The sequence below is a fragment of the Ambystoma mexicanum genome, chromosome 7q (genome assembly GCF_040938575.1).
Source record: "Ambystoma mexicanum isolate Mex_15411 chromosome 7q, UKY_AmexF1_1, whole genome shotgun sequence".
Lineage (NCBI taxonomy): Eukaryota > Metazoa > Chordata > Amphibia > Caudata > Ambystomatidae > Ambystoma > Ambystoma mexicanum.
Window position 1 is genome coordinate 24,829,422 of NC_090941.1, and position 16,477 is coordinate 24,845,898.

Sequence of the window (16,477 nt, forward strand, 5' to 3'; positions counted from 1 at the left end):
ATTGCACCGGCACCGTTATTAACAGTGCTGGTGCAACCATGCTCCTAACCCCCATTCTGCCCTATAGGGCCCGATAGGGCAGAATGGGGATCGGGAGGCCGGCCATACCGGCACCCGCGAATGGGCAATTACTGGCTCATTCATCTCGTAATGGGCGGTAATGGCGCATTCACGGGTGCGGGGTCTAGTAGAGAGTTTGGCGGTAGCCGTGCCCTTAATAAGGGCACGGCTACCGCCAAACTCGTAATGAGGCTCATTGTACACCAAACTAAGAATAGGTATTTTAGCAATAGCCTTTGTAACTGGGAACTGCTAGAGAGGCTCATCTGTGATGCACCCCTTCTACTACCATTCTAAAGAGTCCAATCTAACACTTTTTGTTTATATGTCCCTTGTAAGTAAACCTTTGATGCATGAATCTAAGGCCTTGTTTGAATAATCACCGCATTAGGAATATGAGGAAAACCGAACTACTATGCTGAAGAACATCACATAGAGATGTTACATTTGCTACAGTACACTTTCTTGCAAAGCCAGGAAAAAAAATGAAATATTTAACGAAATAATATGAATAACGGCTTTAACAGATTTAAGTGTCTCGTGGGACTTCTTTTGAACGGGATTGTATTTACCAGATGCGAATGTCCGAATATTGCTCTGTTGAACTGCTTTTATGACACTTTTGTAAAAAAAAAAAAAAAAAAAAACGAAATTAAATTAAAAGCATTTGTGCATTATCAGAGATAACGCACTAACAAGGAAATCGAATGAGAGAATCTGTGCATATTATACATGTCATGGCGGTATCCATGAAAGATAGGTAAGCAAAATAACGGAAGAAATTGCTGACCAACAAGCAGTAATAATAAATTACCACAAGAGGGGAGCAGAGGATAAAACATAACATTGAAAAATATGAAAGTAAAGCTTTCATAGTTCATATTTAAGGCTCCACGTTTATCTTTTATACTGATTTTTACACATAAATACAGAGGGAAATCACTTTTTTCTTTCAGTATTTATTTGTAAATCATGCTGTCAGTCCAGTGCCTGTGGAAAGTAACAATATATCCTGCCTCGAGAGGCTCAAATATTGAATGTATGAATGTATTTCCCTTTCAAATATTTAAATTGATGCAGAGATGTTTGCTTCTTGGTTCAGCAGTAATAACAACCCATTTGATTTTAAGATGGTAGCTAGCTTCACCTAGCTACCCTCAACTCTCGCTCTGTGGTTAAACATTCCTCTGATATATGTCTCCTTCTTGAAGATTTTAACCTTGACGTTCTCGCTCTCACTGAGATTTGGATCACTGCCAACTTTGTTACTTCATTTTACACACTCCTCCCTGAGGGCTATAAGATCCTCTCTAAGCCCAGGCCTAACTTGTCTGGAGGCGGAGTGCCTTAATCTTCCCTGAATGGATCCCTGCTACTTTCATTCCCACTCTGCACTACTCTTCCTTTGAATGCCTCAACTGCAGGCTTGGTGTTTCTCCAACCCAATCTTTGGCTTTCTCCACCATCTACAGGACCCCCGGTCTCCCTATTCCTCTCGGAGTGGTCTGGCCTCACTTCTTATCTTCTTGCCTCCATCTCGAAGCTTCTCTTTCTCAGATACTTTAATATTCACCTTGACTATCCTGATTTGGCCACTGGACTTTTCCACAGCCTCTGTGATCTCTTAGGTCCCCCGGCTAAACCTCTGCCTACACTGCCAGTCTCCTCTCCATCATTCAACCAAGAAAGCAAGAGCCAAGTGCTGCTATTGCCGCCACTTTCATTCCCCCTCCCACCAATGTCACGGACTCCCACACCGACTATGTCCTTGCTAATCTTCACCTCTCTATCACCAACACCCTAGACATCCTTGCTCCTGTCATGAGGATCCACGTTAAACCTGCCTTCAAGTGCAACACCTGGTATGACTCTGACCTAGTCTCCCTGAAACGCAAGTGCAGAGGTGCTGAGCAGATATGGCAGGCTTCAGGCACATCTTCTGACAGATTGGCCTATAGCCTGCTCCAAAGGCAGTACAGGCTCTTCAGCCACTGGAAGAAGAGGGCCCATATCCAAGCCTGCATCTCTGGGGCCACTAAGAACACTGGAGAACTGTTTAAAATCTGCAAGGAATTTGCCAATCCTACTGCAGTCTCCACTTCTCCCCTGCCTTCCTTGTCCCTCTGTACTTCATTGGCCTCCCATTTAACCAAAACTCAGAACATACTGTCCTCACTCTCCTCTACACCCCTCCATCCATCCTCCCCAGCTCTCAGGTCTCCCTTGGCCCCCTCTCCCCTTCCATCCTACTCTCCTCTTTCACACCCATAGCACCGGATGAGGTCTCTAGACAAGTCCCCTCTATGAAGGTCTCCTCCAAACAGGTGCTCCCCTGCTTCTCCAGAACTATCAAGGACAACATTGTGTTCCTTGCGCCAGCTTTCGCCAATTTATGTAATCACTCCTTTGCCACTGGATCCTTCCCGCTACCCCTCAAGCACTCCCCTGTGCATTCCCTCGTCAGAAAGCCCTCTGCCAATCCCTCCTGGCCGGCTAGCTTCCAACCTATCTCTACTACCCCCTTCCTGGACAAGCTCATGGAGATGTTGGTCATCTCCCAACTGATCCAACACACTGAATCTGTAGGTTGTGTCCAGAATCACCAGTCTGGCTTCAGAGCTACCAGAGGCACGTAAACTGCTCTCCTGAACACCGTCTTGTGAGGCAAAAAACATTGGTGTCATCTTTGACTGTTACGCTTGCAGCCCTCCCTGGATTTGGATCACCCTGGTCGGGCCTCCTCTTCTGCAGATATGCTGCTGTCTGCGGTGATCGGTGGAACTGCTCCTGCGTGGGTAGGAGAGAACGCAATTCTGCCTGTCTAATGCTGTGGTGTCCCTCGAACCCTTCTTCCCACAGCGTTGTTTCCATGAGCATGCACTGTCCCATAGGCTCACCTGTTATTAATGGATGATGAGCTCTCTGTCCTGCTTCTTCCAGCAGGGGTGTGTTGTATATGACGCTGAGTTACTTCACTGGCCTCTGAAGTGGTAGTCCAGTCCAGCTGCGACAATGCCACTTGGTAATGGTAAGTGTCTTTTGTTTTGTAAAGTCTTTTCTCGCTTTTAAAATATTGTACTATTGTCTTCAACGCATCATGATCTGTGAGTTTTAACAATGTCTCCTCTCTGCTTTCTCTCCACAGGCGAAAGTGCAGCCCAGCAGGGATTTCGGAGCTTAATATGCAGCCAGAATGAAGAAAAATGGATCCACTGCGTTCCGACAACAGGTGAGAGCTGGTTTAGGGTAAGCGCAAGGTCTGCAATGAGCGCGACCATAAACTGAACATTTTTGGTAAAGTCTAACCTTTGTCTGTTGTTTCTCCTTGCAGATGCCGTCCATGGATGAGCTAAGCGGTGAGCTGCAGTGTCGCATCCAGGGTTCACTTTCTGGGAGGTCCGAAGATGGAAGGTGAGTGCCAGGCACTGCAGAGGTGTTTGCAGGCGAGAACTGGTCCCAAGGTAAGTAGACGAGCTGCCGGTGAAACAGGTTCCTAGGTAAGTAGCGAGGTTGCAGGACCAAACAGATTCCAGGTAAGTTGACTCACTGGAGCTGGATTCCAAGGTGAATCTGCATCCAAGCGGCGGTGAGCGTTACACTGCTTTCAAGCAGAATTACGCAAAGCGCTTGCATGAAGGCTGGGCGGGCTTATATAGCCTAGTCCCGGCCACGCCCCCTTAGCATTGGCTTACCTTACACCAAAATAATGTCTCTGCTCATATTTGTTCATGAGCCTGGCGCCAAAGGTGCCAGCACTGAGTCCAGCTGGGCACCCTATACTTGATTGTCCCAAAGGGACAATTAAGTATGGTATTTCTCTTTGCCTCCGTCACCTGGGGGTGCAGGATTTGTGTGTTTGGGCCAGTGATCATGACATTGACTTCTCTCTCTCCTTCTCTCCTCACATCACGAACCTTGCCAAGAAGGCCCACTCCCTTTCCTGACCTTCCCCCAGAAACTCAATGACCCTAGAGCTCTGGTCCTCTCTAGGCTGGACTACTGCAACAGTCTCATCCTCAATCTTCCGTCATTCTCCCTTCGCCCCCTTCAACTAATCTGGAATAGGACTGCAAGGCTTATGCTTAGCCTCAAGCCCATCGACTGCATCTCGCCAACCCTAAAATCTCCCCAGTGGCTCCCGGTTGTTGCTAGGATCAGGTTCAAGACCCTCTGCATCATCCACAAGGCTTTCTGGGATGTGGGAGCCCTCTACGCCCCTCTCCCTACATACCTCTCTGCTTTAGTCTTCCAGCTCCAACTCTCTGAAGATCAGACGCTTCCCTAAGCAAATAGTGGTGGGTAGATCTCTCTCCTCTGCAGAAGCCTCCCTCTAGAATGGTCTCCCTGCCCTTCTCGGGCTTGAGCTGGATCTCCTTAAGTTCTGGAAGCTCCTCAAGATGCTCTTTTTCTCTTCTTCCTTCCCTCTCCCCCTCTCCTGCTAGCTCCATGATCTACCACAGTAACTGGCAGCCTCGTTTCCCTCTGAGTTCTACAGGGCACCAGCCCCCCCTGCCCAGTTTACCCCCTTCCTAGCACTTAGCATCCCTACAGAGCACCCTCACCCCCTGCACCCCATCAAATCCCTTGCACTTGCCCACCTGACCTCCTCTTGGCACTCACCTAGCCCCTGTGGCCTCCTTAACCATCCTCCTTCACCCACCCTTTCACTTGCACTCTCTCCTCTTTGCTCTGCACTTCCCTTCCCACACTAGCACTTCGAATTTGCGCAGACCTGCACTCCCCCCTCTCCATCGCACTTCTTGTTACTGCACTTGCACAATCTGAATGTCACAAGGCCTAGTAGGACCGTTATTATCTTTGCCCTTTGCCCCCCGTTTTTTGTCTTGTGGCGCCTTGAAACACCAATTGTTATATAGGCGCCATGCAAATATCCAATAACATATAACATTTTTTTTTAAATGTGGATTGATATACCAGAACTCAGCCTCGTGATTATCCCATTACAGACATCAAAGCATACATTTAATTATTTTAATATGTGTGGAAAAACACCAGTTGCTGCATTTTTTTTACAAAAATAAATGTGGATAAATACAGATACAATGAGCAAAAAATAAATATGGATAAATACAGAAGGAAATTTAGAAAAAACGAAATACCTTACAATCATGAGCCTTGTTCTTATTTAAAAAAAAAAGATGTGCTGCCCCAGGAAAAACAAAATTCCTCAGAGGTGACAGCAGTGGCGTATTTAGGCTTTCTGCTGTCCTATGCCAAAATAAGTGCACCTTCACCAGATTTCACCCATTTAACAAACTCTGCCCGCGTTGCCAAACTACGCCCCTTCACCTGCATGTTGGCGCCATAACATTATACAGACGTTTATAAGGTTGCAGGGATTAGAAAGTTATTGCTTCCTCTCTATTAATTCAAGCCTGTTATCTTCTATGTTATGTTAGTTGAAATAGTATTTTCAGATCTCTGCTGCCCAAGATTTGGAGAAGGTAGTGTGTTCCACTGTTCAATGCAATAGAGATCATTGTTACGGCTAATTTTCAACTTTCGGTTAAGTCTGCAAAAACAATCTTTTAGAGGAAGTGATAAGAACATAAGCTGTCTGCCAACTGGACACAAGTGAGAGAAGGTTGGAATGAGGAATTTTGGTTTCAATGCTAATATCTGGTTTCTCTCACAAATTCACTGCCGGAACTCTATGAGAAGCACCTTGACTGATCTGTAATATGAATGCAACATAACTAAATGTCTACATCTGGTCTTGTCAAACTGAAACGCCATTAAAATATGGCAAAATCACAAGTGAACTTGTTAAACTCTGCCTGGGCATAAACACCTCATTAGCACCCGGACGGGGGAGCCAGCCAATCCAGTGGCTAAGATCGAGGGCTTGAACTGCCGGTACAAGCCCAGTTTCCCCGCCGCCTGATGGCCGGCTCTCCCCTCTGCCATCTTCCCCCCACCCTCCATCCCCGTTTTTTTCTTTATTAGCCCCCTTGCCCACCACTGACCTTATTTCGGCTGTGGCAGACCTTGCCGCCTCAGCCACACCTTCCTCTCAGCTTCCCACAGCCACCATGGAAAGGGAAGAAGGGCTCCGTACGAAGCACGGCCTTCCCTTTCCATGGCAGCCATGTTGGTAGAGGATTTTCCTTCCTACAATGGGACGCGCGCAGCGTCCCATTGTAGGAAGGAACATCAATTTTTGTTAGCACCCTGGTTGCTGCTTTGGTAACCCGGGGTGCTAATGGCCTTATGTACCTGTTCCACAGACAACACTGGAGGATAACTGCGCTGCGCCCACGTAATGGCCTCGCTTCACATGGGCCGTTAACTGGGGGCGTGGTCCGTTATCCCCTGGTCTTGGAATCTTTGGCTCTGCATTCTCATGGTGGAGTATTGGATTAGGGCGACCCTGAACATTCATGTGTGCGAAGCAACAGCATTCCGCATAGCTGTAAAATACCCAAAACTCCAAGAGTAAAATTGAGCAATGGCTCTGGCGTTCCAGCACAATATTACCTTTGTGTGTTTGGTTTAGGCTATGGGTCTTACCAGCTTGCGCTTAAGGTAATTTAAAATATTTGTTAACTCTATAGAGTTGGTTGAACTGTACAATACATAGGAACATTTTGAGATGTGTGGGTATAGATATAGATGTGGTGCTGTCGTTTGAAGTACTGTTTCACAGTAAAAGTCCTACCTTTTATTTAAAATATAATTAATGTAACAATTACTTATCCCAGTTATGCATTGTGTGACATCATTTGCAGTTGGATCTCCTGGTAGTACTGAGCGTGCAGCAGAAGGTCACCAAAGACACATGATAAACCCAGCAAGGATTCAATTTGCCTGCTTAGCACTGAGCACCTTATAGACAGATGGCTGGGTGGATATCTTTACGGGACACCTTTACAGCTGTGAAACAGTGTGTACCTTTGGCACACAGTTTTTGTTCCCACTTTTCTATCGTGTTAAGAATGATGGCAAGGCGCGCACTCCGGTTCCTAGTCAAGTTTTCCTGCTGTAGCAACAAATTGTTTTCTCCTCCAAACGTTTTCTTGACTCCATCAATCGTCAGGGAGGCTGTGTTTCTTTTCCTTTTCAGGCGTGTCTAGTTACATTTCCTTTTCAGGTGTTTCAGGTTAATTCACATTGATGTTTCTAGGGATTCTGGTACTTGTGTTCTCGAACTTTTTTCAATTGCAGGTGACTGGGAAACAACTCCAGCCAAAGCACAAATCTTACCCTTGATAGGGGGAGGGAGGGGAAACCATGTTTATGGCTCTCCATAGTAAGGCTTGATGGCCCTGGTGCTGCAGCCTCTTGAGCCCCGGACTCCCTGAACATAGTGCTAAGAATGATGGCAAGGCGCGCACTCTGGTTCCCAGTCAGGTATTCCTGCTGTAGCAACAAATTGTCTTCTCCTCCAAACGTTTTCTTGACTCCATCAATCATCAGGGAGGCTGTGTTTCCTTTCCTTTTCATGCATGTCTAGTTACATTTCCTTTTCAGGTGTTTCAGGTTAATTCACATTGATGTCTCTAAGGATTCTGGTACTTGTATTCTCAAACTTTTTTCAATTGCATGTGACTGGGAAACAACTCCCTCCAAAGCACAAATCTTACCCTTGATAGGGGGAGGGGGAAAACTATGTTTATGGCTCTCCATAGTAAGGCATGATGGCCCTGGTGCTGCAGCCTCTTGAGCCCGGGACTCCTGGAACAGAGTGCGTGCCTTGCCATCATTCTTCCCACTTTTCTATCGCTTTCGGTATCCTTTCACAGGTTGCTTGATGCACTTGTGCATTCAGATTTACTCTTCACCATTTTAATTTCTCTATGATCTATATCATGCTTTCTCCTTTTGGGTGGCCACAGACCTCTGAAATGTGGGGCCAGGAGGGAAATTAGTGTTTGCTTCTGAACATCATTTTAGTGCCACCTGTGGGAACTCTGTTCTTGACTTAAGCATAGGTATGCGTTTAATACTGTAAAACGATGCATCATTTGTTACCTTTACTTTTCTGAAGGGAAGTCATTTTTGCAACAGTTTAAAATATTCATGGCATGTATTTGAAAATAAGAGTGATTGCTTAACACAGTGTATGTGCATATTGATTAGGTAGAACTCCACAGGTAATGTAAAGTGGCATCAATAAAACCAATGAGGATTTAGCTGTTTTGCATATTAGCATTTTTTACGAAGATAAGAATGGCAAAAGAGATTTATATCAGTCATATATTTCTGTGAGAGTTGTATGACTGAATTACTAAATACCTAAAGCACGCAGGGTTTGGTAAGGGCTTTCTTTTTAAAAACATTTTCACAAGTCACCCTAACAATAACGCTTTTGCAAATATCAAGCATATGTAAAAGTTTGGCCATTATACACTTTAGCTGTCAGAGTGGAGTGACTGCCAACAGCATAAACTTACTTGCAGTGTTGTAGATCCCATATACTCAACCAAAATGGGCTATATGTTTAAATAATGACACCCAGTACATTGAAAATAGACTGTAATAAAATGCTGTCCTTTTGCCAATCTGCCACCCTATGACTGTAAATACGTCTACGGGTGACAGTCTTAGTAACAACACAAGTAATATACATGCTGCAAATAGAAATTTGAAACATTTTGAAATTACTTATGTCGGTTGGATATAAAATAAAATCACATAATCGAATAGTGGCATGTGTGATTTCAAGTGCACTACAGTTGAGCTGCTGGTATACTCTTTTCTGTTCCTTTGTCATCTGTGTTTCTTTTCTTGGAACAGACTGCTTACTGCTAGCAGTGACGATTGCTTTTTCCTGCGGATTTGGTGATTGATTATTAACTGTGTCTGGGAGACTGGGAGTCTCAGCTCGGTGTCATAGACCTGCCTATTGCTGAAAACCTTAAAAGCCCATTTTAGTGCTAAGCACGCGTGAGGCGAGTCCGATTTCAAATGCACTGCAGTTGGACAGTGAGGCCAGAAGGCTGCTATCCTCTGATTTTCCGTAATTTACTTTGTGCTCAGTAAATACTCCTTTTTAATCAATTGCTCATCCATTTAAGAACTTGATTATTCTACAATGACTGGTCACTTGTTATATCCGCCTTGCGTCCCGCTACGTAGTGACGCAAGGCGTCCAAATAAAGTCCCCGCCCCCGCGCCACAGAGGCAGTTCTGGGGCAGGACAGCAAAACGAAAGGTGTCCATGTCTTTACTGTTCCTGCAGGAGCTGCGCAGCGAGGCCCACCCACGCGGGCCTACTCCTCCCTGTTTCCCGCCGACGCATCGGCCAGAAGGGACACAACACTGGCGACGAGGAAGCAAATGTAACGGCATGCGTGCCGCCGCCGCCCAGCTTCGTTCGAAGATGCTATCAACGACAAACTTTTTGGAAACACAGAGGGGGCACACAAACCTCCACCCAAAAAAAAAATGTTTTGTTAAAACTTTGTCATTCCTCCTACATCTTCCATGATCCACGTGCAACGTCGGATTGGCTCTACCACACAGCCACACAGAGCCAGAGTTCACCTACACCACGCAGTGGATGTTTGAGAGAGGAGAAGGCACTCCGCAACGCCCAGCACGTAGAAACACACAAGGAAAGTTGAGGACTCCCACAAGGGCACACCAAGGTGAGGCATCGATCCCCATACGTGCGCAGTTGACTTTTCAAACATGGTAACAGGTACGTCCATCCCCAGGCCTGGTACGCCATCCAGAATGGCCGCGAACCTGTCGTTGTCCACACCGCAAGCTCGCCCACAAGGGGGCTCATTAGTGGCACTCCATCCGTTTGACCCCTACACTGACCCATCATCAGTTGGCCCAAGATGGCAATTGTGGCTACAGAAGTTTGAGATGGCAATGGAGTGTAAAGACATTGTCACTGCGAGGAAAATGAGGTTGCACCTATTGCTAAACGTGGAGGATGAGGTACTTCGCATCTTCAATTCACTGACTATTGATGACGGCCTTGATGGCTATCAGCAAATGAAGGACGCCCTAACGGCCCATTTTCTGCCCCAGCTCAATCCAGATTACGAGACATTCATATTCTGCACAACCATCCAGCTAGAAGAGGAGACGTTGGACGCCTACCATACCAGGCTCCGGAAGCTCGCAATCTCGTGCGAATTCACCGACATAGAGAAGGAGATCAACTCATAAATGGAATCCAATCAGAAAAGCTGAGGAGAATGGTGCTGAGCGAGAAGGGCAATTCCCTGACCCGAATCCTTGAACTGGGCCAACAGAGGGAACTAGCACAAGCCAGGGAAGCACACATGGGCATGACCCTCCAGAAACTGCAGCCGGCCCTCACATCAGCCACCGTGGCCCAAATCACGAACTGCCATCCTACAAGGGATTAGACCGGTGGAAACTACATGCACCCCAGATGGCAGCCCCGTACCCCTGGACCCACGGAATGTGGGTGGTGCGGAGGGCCTCGCCACAGAAGACGGAACACCCGGCTCAGGGCACCACATGCGGCGCATGTGGCAGGAAAGACCACTATGCCAAGGTATGCAGGTCGTCAGGCATGCAACAGCAGACACCGCAAGCATCCCAGGACAGGCGTGGGGGAAAGAAAAAGAAACAGGCCAGCACCCGGCGGATCGAAACCACAAACTCCTCCACAGAGGAATAAGGTGATGACGCAGCACATGCCCAACAGGAACCCGCGAATGTACAGTTGAAGAAAGGAAGGAAAGTTTACCTGGTGTCAGCCCTCAATTACGGAAACACCATGCCAAAGAGGAAGCAGAGAAGACGAAAATGCCAGGTAGCGATCCAGGGCCAAAACATACTAATGACCATAGACACCGGGGCCTCTGTGAAAATGATGCCACTGAATGCATTCAAGACATTATAGCCCCAACCTGACATGAAAACAACGGACACGCTACTGTTTGCATATGGATGTAAGACCCCACTGCCCATAGTAGGCAGGTTCCGAACCACCATCAGCCACAGAGAAAAGTCACTGCAATTGAAAATCTACATGGTAAATGCGGGCGTCGAATGCCTCCTGAGTGGGGATGCAGCAGAGGACCTAGGGCTGGTAAGCTTCATTTGCGAAGTGACTGACTCACAAGAAGTCGAGAACGTGCTGAAGAGATGCCCAAACCTACTCAAGGGAATAGGATGCCTAAAGGGAAAATCGATCAGGCTACACATAGACGAGTCAGTTCAACCGAGAGCAGTGCGACACAGAAGGACGCCGTTCCACATCTGCAACCAAGTGGAAAAGGAGCTAAGGGCACTGGAGAAAGCGGGCATCATCGAGGAAGTGACGGGGCCCACGCCATGGGTCTCTCCCATGGTTGTTACAAAGAAGCCAAAACAACCCGGGAAGGTCAGGATATGCATAGACATGAGGCTACCCAACGCAGCAATCAAGCGGGAGCGCCACATCACCCCGACCCTGGATGAGATAGTGGCAGACCTCACCGGGTCCAAGTTTTTCTCAAAGGTCAACCTGAACGTCGGTTATCACCAGCTGAAGCTACACCGGGACTCCTGGTACATAACGACATTTTCAGCTCACATTGGCCTACGCAGGTACAAGCGCCTGAGCTTTGGAATATCCTCAGCTGCGGAGGTCTTCCAGCAAACAATACAGGAGGTGATCTGCGACATACCGGGTGTCCTAAATGTCAGCGACGACATTCTGTTTCATGCCAACAACAAAGAGGAACACATGAGAAGGCTACAGATGCTGCTCAGCAGGTTGGAGAGCGCAGGCCTGACGATACATAAAGAAAAATGTGAATTCCTGAAGGACGAAATATCATTCTTTAGGTACATGTTCAATGGCACAGGCATCTCAGCAGAAACCCAAAAATTGGCGGACATCCGAGCTGCTACATCCCCCACCACGCCAACGGAAATACGCAGGTTTTTAGGAATGGCCACCTACTGTGGGAGGTTCATTCCAAATCTGGCCACGCTCTCGGAACCCCTTTGAGAACTCACAAAAGCCAGCACAAAGTGGGGATGGGGACCCGCTTGCCAAGAGGCGTTTGAGCACATTAAAGCATCACTATCAGCTGACACTACAATGGCCTATTATGACCCAGCACTTCCAACTGAACTGTACGTGGACGCCAACCCCGTGGGCCTAGGGGCCATTCTCATACAGGTGACAAAAACGGGTGAGCAAATGCTGATTGCCTATGCCTCCAGGGTATTGACACCAATGGAGCAGCGATACTCCCACATCGAAAAAGAGGCAATAGCCGTACTGTGGGGCTACCGCCACTTCCACCTGTACCTATATGGCCGGAAATTCAAAACCTACACAGATCACAAACCACTGCTCCCCATCTTCACAGGCACCTCTTCTCACCCCCTGGCCCGGATCGCCAAGTGGTTGTTGCACCTCTAACAATATGACTTCGAACTGACGTACCAGCCAGGCAGTGGCAATCTGGCAGATTTCCTGTGAAGACACCCGAGAGTGGCAACTCCAAAGGAAGTCCACGTAGCAGACGAGACGGAAGAGCACATCTGCCAGGTGATACACGCCATGATGCCTCGAGCGATCAGTCTAGAGGACATAGTAGAGGCCACGCAAAGGGACCCATGCTGCAATCTGATAAAGGACACGATTATCTCAGGGGAATGGAGGTCGTTCCTACAGAACATCCACAATAAAACAGCAGAAGCCAAAGAATTCCTCACAGGGATCTTCGCGATCCGGCAGGACCTATCCATCATGGAAGAAGGACTCATCCTACGAGGAACCCGAATCATCATCCCTCTGAGCCTACAGGACAAAGTCGTAGCGTTGGCACATGAAGGTCACCAGGGAATAGTACGGACCAAAGCCCGTAAAAGGCACCGGGTGTGGTTCCCCCAGATTGACGGAAAAGTCGAACAGCTGGTCAGCTCCAGCCTCTCATGCCAAATAACAGGGCCTCCGCCCAATCCGGAGCCCATCCAATCGGCGGAGCAAGGGTTTGCCACATGGGACGCCATAAGTATAGACTTCTGCAAAATACAGGAAAGCGTTCACCTACTGGTGGCGATTGACGACCACTCTAGGTACCCGGAGGTCGAGATTGTCAACCCCACGGCAGCAGAGGTCGTCATACCCGTGATCGAGAAGATGTTTGCGACGCATGGATTACCAAGAACAATCAAGAGCGACAATGGGCCACCCTTCACAGGGGAAGAATTAAAAAAATACCTCAAAGAACTCAACATCCGATATCACCACATAATGCCGCGATGGCCGCAGGCCAACGGCGATGTGGAACGCTTCATGCGGACAATTAATAAGGTACTACGCCTGTCGCGCGTGAACGCCAGCCCATGGCAGGTGGACCTATACCGATTCCTACGGAATTACAGGGTCACACCCCATACCACGACAGGTATACCGCCGGCAGACCTAATGTACGGCACAATCATCAACTCCTCCATACCTCATCATCCGAGCAGATGCCAAGACACGTTCAACCACGAGCGCACTGAAACAAGGAGGACAGGAGCCAACGCCCACATGAGCAACAAGAGGCGTGCCAGGAAGTCCGACAACTGAGTCGGTGATCAAGTGGTCATGGTGAGGAATCCATCCAAATCCAAACTGGACACCCGCTATGACGCAGCTCCATGGACAATAAGTGGACGCCATGGCACCATGATAACTGCAAGAAGGGGGCAAAGACAAGTGACGAGAAATGCGGCATGGTTCAAAGCAGTGCCCAGGAATTTGTGGATAGATGGTGAATGTCCCCCGGAAGAAGATGAGAATCCGCCGAGGAACGAGGGACAGGAAATCCCACGCGATGGAGAAAGCATGGACGAAGGAGCCGAGGAACCGTGGAGCGAACCAGAACCTGGTGAGCAGGACAATGAAGGTGAGCAACCCGAGGTGACACAGGGGGCCATACCCAGGGGAGGACGATATGGGTTAAGAGCCAACATCCGGCCCCCAGCCAGACTCAGAGACTATGTGTGGTAGAAAAACCTCCACGAGTGACTTAATGACAAAGGGGCCAGCCCGTTGGCTGAGATATGTGTATTTGTTTATTGTTCAGTTATAATAAAGAAGAAATGTTATATCCGCCTTGCGTCCCGCTACGCGGTGACGCAAGGCGTCCAAATAAAGGCCCCGCCCCCGCACCGCGGAGGCAGTTCCGGGGCAGGACAGCAACATGAAAGGTGTCCGTGTCTTTAATGCTCCTGCTGGAGCCGCGCAGCGAGGCCCACTCACGCGGGCCTACTCCTCCCTGCTTCCCGCCGACGCATCGGCTGGAATCAGGGACACAACAGTCGAACTGCATATGTGTTGCACAGTAACTCTGCCATGTTAACAGAAATAAATGAAGGGGCACCTGACCCCAGAACAGTGTTTTCACCCCTTAGTACCAGATGGGCTGCGGGTCTCACGGAGGAGGGCTTGGTTACTGAACTGTAACAAATCCTGGGAGAGCCCTCATGTAGTTCAAATGGGGTGGCATTTTAAGCCCACCCTCCCTTCCACTCCCTTTGGCAGGCCCATACTGGTTGTAGTCCTACAGCTGATGTTCAAGCGGGAGAACTACCAGTTCCATCACTGACTATTTTCCAACATCTGGCACTAGTACGAGTGTTGGGGGGTTAAAGTATTACCATGACTGCCCACCCCGATCTTTTGCATATTAATGACTTAAGCATGATCCAAGCTGCGGAGGCAACGGATTTAGGTAAAGACATTATGGTTTCAAGAGAAATCATTGAAGACTTGGTGGAAGCTCTGATGTCTCCAATTTTGATTGCTAGGCCCGGGCACTCCAACTGTACACACAGAACGTATTTAATCAAATTCCTAGCTGGCCCAGATGGAGACAAGTGACACAAAAGTGCCCACTTACACGACACACTAAGAGACTTCGATGAGCGAATTCAGCTCAGTTCACCAACAACATTGCCTCTTAACACATTATTGAGCTCTTTTGTTGACTTGTACGACAGTATATGTGAGGAGGTTGGGGCTCATACTCTGATATTGAGAGGTATTAATATTAAGTTAGAAACAGTCACTTTGTCTTCCTAATCTGAACGTAGCACTCCCCTACTGGCTAGAGTCTCTGAGTCTACACACACTGTGCCACTGCAAGGAGTAGTGAACATTTCACAGGCGATACAATATGAAAAACCAGCCATAATGCCTGCGAACCTATCATACTAGTATTTAATTTAGTGCAGTCTGAGTCTACAAAGTGCCAACATACTGATATAAAGAATGATGTGTGTGAACTTCAGTCATCCAGGAATCAACCTCTAGTTAACAGTACAGCGTGGGAACCAATTTTGGATGATCCAGGGGACGGAACTTCGGGAGTCCCAGTTATTAGCAAAACGAAGTATGTTGGCAATAAACAGCAGACAAAATCCCAAAACATCACGAAAAGCAAGCCCAGAGGAAATACATCTCATACATTTTTGAGAAACTTAAAAATCAGGGAATCTGTGAGATGACAACCGGAGCCTATTAAGGCCCTCAAAGTAGTGGCATCCGAGAGGGAGCCCATGGTATTATCAGAGAAGGCCAGGGACGCAGATGAGGCAGACAATCTGGGTGACAAGAGCGAATCATGTACATCTGAGGATGAGGCCTCTGTCATAATGGTGAAAAGAGACAGTATTGCTGTTCAAACAGACATTACCCCTGTCCCAAACTCTATTTCATCTGTTACAGGAGTTTCAGGGAGTGACAATCATCAGCAACTGGCCAGCACCTGTTTGACCTTTTCCACTTTATATCAGCATCAAGAATGTGTAGTGGGAGGACCTGGAAAATTGAATTCCCTGTCTGCGATGGAAAATATGAAGGGTTGATAGCAGCTTCAATTGAGATTGGTTCAGGGAGTTCCTATTTGAATTTGTTGGATAAACTGTATAGGCCCCCCACTACCTCTCGTTTGAATGATGTGGGTTTAATGGACCGCCCTTACACAGACTTGGGTGGTAGTGAACTAAGAGCCCTCATTAGATAGGGAAAAAGGGTTTAGCTCTATAAACTCAAGCATACCTTTAACAGGTACACACAAGGAAGTGTTTAGCATCTTGAGGGGAGAAAGGGACATGGATTCCGATTTCAAAGGCTCTTCTGAATATGGTTTACTGAATTGGTGTAAAAATGATAAATTCGGCTCGCCTCACAAGATGGTAAACACAACCTCTATGCTGTTAGCTACCTGTTGTCTAGGTGTAGAATTCGCGCCGTGTTTAAACAGATCTAATATCTAACTGATTTTCTCTGAAGGTACAAGTCTATGGGCTTTTATCCAGTAAAGATATTGATATTGATAAGGATAATTCTGCATATTGACTTGGAAATTGTAACAAATTTGATCATAAAAGGAAAGCCTGCTCTGAGAAATTTGGGATTTGAGGTGACAGGGAAGTTTGAGGAGCCAAGAAGGGCGATAGATCTCCCCCTATCAAG